We start from the raw sequence: 5,984 nt of genomic DNA, 5'->3' as shown, positions 1-5,984 counted from the left end.
GCACCATTCCTACCACAGTGATTGTTTCTGTCTGCACTTCCCAATAAATACTACACACGGTATCGTTATTAACGTAACAGTACTGAGCTCATAAAACTGATTTGGAAGAGAATGTGCTTCTTCCCTTTTTCACTTCTACAGGTATATTACTTTGTGAAATGTCTACTGATTGGGAACAAAGGAAAACTGGTTAAATTACGAACAATGTGCTCATACAGATCAATGTACCAAGAAATCCAACTCAGTAGTACAATTAATCCACGTCTTTTGAAACAAGTTTCAGAAAAAGTATTTCTTAAATGGTGGTGAGGACTCTATTTTTGGTTCAACAAACACTTCTACAATGTATCTCGAAAAGTAATCTTGAATACTTACCTAATACCAATGCACAGCCATCAATGAATTTAATAATGTCTGATATTACCAAAAGATTTAGAAGAGTTGAATTCAAATAGATGTAAAACAAGTTTCATTTCCTATTCCAAGAGTTTTAATAAAATGGAAATGAAATAAAAAAAAATGAAGCAAAAAAACCACACAGCGTAAAAAAGATGAGCCAACCAAAACCCCCTACAATAAGGATAAACTCGCTCTTGAGATACCACAGCTTTAGAATCATGGAATCCTTAGAGTTGGAAGGGACGATTAAGGGCCACCTCATCCAATTCTCCTGCAATGAAAAGGGACATCCACAGCTAGATCAGGTTGCCCAAGACCTGATCCAGCCTCACTTTGAAAGTGTCCAGAAATGGAGTATCCACCACATCTCTGGGCAACCTATGCCAGTTGCTCACCACCCTCACTGTAAAAGGTCTTTTCCTCCTATCTAACCTAAATCTACCCTCTTTAAGCTTCAAACCATTTCCGCTTGTTCTATCACTACAGACTCTGCTAAAGTCTGTCCCCTTCTTTCCTGTAGCTCTCCTTTAGACATTGAAAGGCTGCTACCTTGCAGCCTTCTATTCTCCAGGCTGAACAGCCCCAGCTCACTCAGCCTATCTGAGAGGTGTTCCATCCCTTGGATCATTTTTGTGGCCCTCCTTTGGATGCACCTCAACAGGTCCACACCTCTCCTCTACTGAGGACTCCATATCTGGATGCAGTACTCCAGGTGAGAGCTCACCAGCGCAGAGCAGAGGGACAGGATCACCTCCCTTGATCTGCTGGTCATGCTGCTTTGAATGCAGCTCAGGATTGGTTGGCTTTCTGGGCTGTGAGGACACACTGCTGGCTCATGTTCAGCTGCCACTCACCAGTATCCCAGGTCCTTTTCAGCAGGGCTGCACTCTATCCTTTCCTCCCCCAGCTTTATTGGTAGTGAGGGCTGCCTCAACCCAGGTGCAAGACCTTGCATTTGTCTTTGTTGAACCGCATGAGGTTCATCTGGGCCTACTGGTGTCATCCCACCCTTCTGGTGTGTCAACCACACCCCACAGCTTGGTGTCATCATCAGTAAACTTGATGAGGGTGCACATAACTCCACTGTCAATGTCACTGATGAAGATTTTAGAGTATTGGTCCCAGCACTGAACTCTGAGGGACGCCACTCATTACTGATCTCCATCCAGACACTGAGCAATTGACAACCACTTTCTGGACTCGATCCTGCAGCCAGTTCTTCATCCACTGAACAATTCACCTACCAAATCCATATCCTTCCAACTTGGAGAGAAAGACACTGTGGACGTGATAACGTGTCAAAGTCCTTAGTGAAGTCCAGATATATTACATCAGAGGCTCTTTCTTTGTCCACTGATGCAGTGACACCATCATAAAAGGCCACGAGGTTGATCAAGCAGGATTTGCCTTTGGTGAAGCCATGCTGGTTCTTCCATATCATATCCCTGTCTTCCATGTAGATATACTCCATGATCTTTCCCGGAACAGAAGTAAGACTGAAAGGATGGTAGTTCTCAGGGTCATCCTTCTTACCCTTCTTAAAAATGGCTGTGATGTTGCCTTTTTTCTACCACCAGGGACTTCACCTGATTGCCACAACTTTTAAAATATCATAGAGAGTGGCTTGGCAACTACATCAGCTAATTCCTTCAGGACTCTGAGATGTATCTCATTGGGATCCATAGACTTGTGGGTGTGCAGGTTCCTCAGGTGGACGTGCACCTGTTCTTCACTTACAGAGGGAGGGATGTTGCTTCCCCAGTCTCCTCCTCCCAAACCAAACCAATCATTTGAAGGCTCTGTGGAGAGCAGTCATCAAAGAAGACGGAGGCAAAAAATTTGTTAAGTCAGCCTTCTCCTTATCTGTTGTTACCAGCCTACTTTTGTCACTTGCTAGTGAGGTTACACCCTCCAGGCCTTTCATTTTCAGGTTGAGGTATCTGTAGAAGTCTTTCTTGCTTTTCTTGGCACTCCTTGCCATGTTTAGTTCAAGCTGGGCCTTGGCTTTCCTGACCCCATCCCTACTAAGCCTAGCAGCTTCCTTATAGTCTTCTATGGTACCTGCCCCTTTCCACTGCCTGTACATTTTCTTTTTGCTTTTCAGCTTTATGTCTCTCATTCACAAACAAGCAGACCAGCATCACCAGACAGCACAGCATCACTGGAAAATGCACCTTGTTATTCAACGTGCCCCTGAAAGCTGTAGGAAAGCACTTTTTATCTCTATCATACAGTGAATTGTTGGGCACACAGTACACAGTATTTTGAGCTTTTGGTTTCAGTCTGCCTAACAGTGTAGTTACACTGATCAAAGCAGTGTAACTTCACAGCAGAAGGACGGTCAAAAAGAGCTGCTCTTGATTCAGAGTTGAACTTCACTGGGATGGCCCCTAGTGTGGCACACCTACTAACTGCTGGACATGCTGTTAGCTGCATGGACCAAAATTCCCCTTCCCACTCTGTATGATGGAAGAAAACACTATTTCTAAATATCCCACAGAATAACAAGTTCCATTCAGTCTACATACAGCGGGTTTTTGGCTGAACAGTAGCTGTCCTGGAACCCAGTGTTAAGACTGGCATGAAAGCAGAGGAGTGTTTGAAAGGAAATTTCAGCGTTATAAGTGATTTCCCAACTGGTGAGAACACAGATGAAAATGTTATAAATGCACCCAATTCAAAATACCCGAGTGTGTAGAACACAGAGCCAACCACAGCTGAGCTGTTTCCTTCTGCATGGGGTGAGGAACACCCACCACTTCCATGTCCTGCTCTCCTGAGAAGAGGAGAACAGTGGACAGAAGGTGATGGCTTCACCTCGCTCACAGGCAGATCATTCATGCATGTGAACCCAACATGCCACAAGCACTTCAGCTCTTTCCTTACTGCCTTCTTCCTCTTCAGTGGACCAGAGAGACTCTCACATATTTGTGTTCATGCCTAACATCCTATTGACCACGTATGTTCTTCAGCTCTTTTCAGAGAAAGGAAAATAAAACCTCTCTTCATCAGGATGTACGTTTTTAAGGAAAGCACAGCCCAGATGAAATACCCAAGAAAAATAAACCACAGTAACCACCACTTGAATTGAGCACAACCAAAGCAAATAATTGAAAAGCTCTCTTTCCCGTGAACTTACATTAAAAACCCGCCAAAGCGCTGCTTGTGAGACAAAAGCCAGTAAAGGAGGACATGAAATGAACCTCAAATATGTACATAACTTGACACGGTCAATACCAAAACAAACAAAAAGAAGAGAAAAAAAACTAAAACCCACACCAAGGCCCCCAAACCAGTCCTTTGTAAAAAGAAGCATTTTTTCAAATAATATTTCTGAAGTGTCAAGACTGAGGTCCACGTAAAGTTAGGTCAGATCTCTTTGCTCACATATCATACAACAGTGTGACAGTCACAGTGACAGGGTCACCTTCTCTGTTGTTCATACCAGGGAGACTGGTATAAGTGTTAGAATTTGGGAGGTTTTACCATGAGGTTGTTTACTCAGCACCTGGCCTGGGCTGCAGATGGTCTCACCTGTGTCAAAGGGGGAAACAAACCCCAAGAGCCCTCCTTGAGAGGACTTTAAACTTGATATGAAGAGATAAGGGAATAAAACCAGGCCTGCTAGAGATGAGCCTAGGGAAACAATGGTGAGACTATGGGCTCAGTTGAAGTGCATCTACGCCACTGCATGCGGAGTGGGCAACAAACAGGAGGAGCTGGAAGCCTCTGTGCAGCAGGCAAACTATGACTTAGTAGCCATTATGGAAACATAGTGGGATTGCTCCCATGACTGGAGTGCTGCAATGGATGACAATAAGCTCCTCAGAAGGGATAGGCAAGAAAGGGGGAGCGATGATGTAGCTCTCTCTCTGTTAGAGTGCCTTGATGCTGTAAAGCTTGGGGCTGGGAATGATAGGGGGTCTTTTACAGACCACCTATAGAAGATGAGAGACAGATGAGTCGTTCTATGAACAAATGGCAGAAGTTGTGCAATTGCCAGCTCTTGTTCTCATGGGGGACTTCAACTTCCCTGATATATACAGGAAATACAATGCAGCACAAAAGAAGCAGTCTAGGAGGTTTTTAGAATGTATGGAAGATGACTTCCTGACACAGGTGGTAAGAGAGCCTACCAGAAGATGTGTCCTGCTGGACCTGCTGTTCACAAACAGAGAAGGACTGATGGGAGGTGTAGAGGTAGGAATCTCTCTTGGACAGAGTTATTGGACAGAGTTCTCAATTATTTTGAATCATAAACCCAAATTGTAAGGGACTCATGAGGATCATGAAGTCCAACCCCTGGCTCCACAAATGACAACTCAAATGCAAATGGTCATAGAATCACAGAATCACTCAGGTTGGAAAAGACCTTAAAGATCATCAAGTCCAACCACGACCTAATCATCCTACCCTAACAACCCTCCACTAAATCCTATCCCTGAGCACCACATCCAAACAGTTTTTAAACACATCCAGGGATGGTGACTCAACCACCTTCCTGGGGAGTCTGTTCCAGTGCTTAACAATCTTTTCTGTAAATAATTTTTTCCTGATATCCAACCTAAACTTACCCTGGCACTATTTGAGGCTATTTCCCCTCATCCTGTCACCTGTCACTAGTGAAAAGAGACCAACACGGCTCCTGCTGTGAGCACCTTTCAGATATTGGAAGAGATCAATAAGGTATCCCCTCAGCCTCCTTTTCCCCAAACTGAGCATCCCCAGTTCCTTCAGTCGCTCTTCATAGGGCATATTCTCCAAGCTTTTCACAAGCCTCGTAACCCTTCCTTGGATCTGCTCCAACACCTCAATGGCCTATCTGTACTGAGGTGCCCAAAACTGAACACAGTACTCGAGGTGAGGCCTCACCAATACCAAGTACAGGGACAGGATGACTTCCCTAGTCCTGCTCTCCACACCATTCCTGATACAAGTCAGGATGCCATTGGCTTTCTTGTCCACCTGGGCACACTGCTGGCTCATATTTAGCTGACTGGCCATCAGTACACCAAGGTCCCTTTGGTGTCAGGCAGCTTTCCAGCCAGTCCTCCCCAAACCTGTGGGGTTGCTTGGGATTGTTGTGACCAAAATGCAGGATCCAACACACTTGTCCCTATTGAAACTCATACAGTTTACTTTGTTTCATTGGTCCAGTTCATCCAAGTCCCTCTGTAGTGCCCTCCTATCCTCAGGCAGATCAACACTCCCTCCCAACCTGGCTTCGTCTGCAAACTTACTGAGGGTGCACTCAATCCCCTCATCAAGATCGTTAATAAAGGTGTTAAATAGAAGCAGCCCCAGTACCAAGCCCTCGTGACCAGCAGCCAACCGGATCTCAGTCCATTGACCACAACTCTTTGGGCCTGGCCATCCAGCGTTTCACTCAGTGGAGCGTACACCTATCTAAACCATGGGCAGCCAGCTTCTCCATGAGGATGTTGTGGGTGACAGAGTCAAAGGCTTCACTGAGGTCCAGATAGACCACATTGACAGCCTTACCCTCATCCACTAAGCGGGTCACCTTGTCATAGAACAAAATCAGGTTTGTCAAACAGGATCTACCATTCATAAACCCATGCTGA

The sequence above is a fragment of the Meleagris gallopavo genome, chromosome Z, assembly GCF_000146605.3.
Source record: "Meleagris gallopavo isolate NT-WF06-2002-E0010 breed Aviagen turkey brand Nicholas breeding stock chromosome Z, Turkey_5.1, whole genome shotgun sequence".
Lineage (NCBI taxonomy): Eukaryota > Metazoa > Chordata > Aves > Galliformes > Phasianidae > Meleagris > Meleagris gallopavo.
This window is presented reverse-complemented; position numbering follows the sequence as displayed.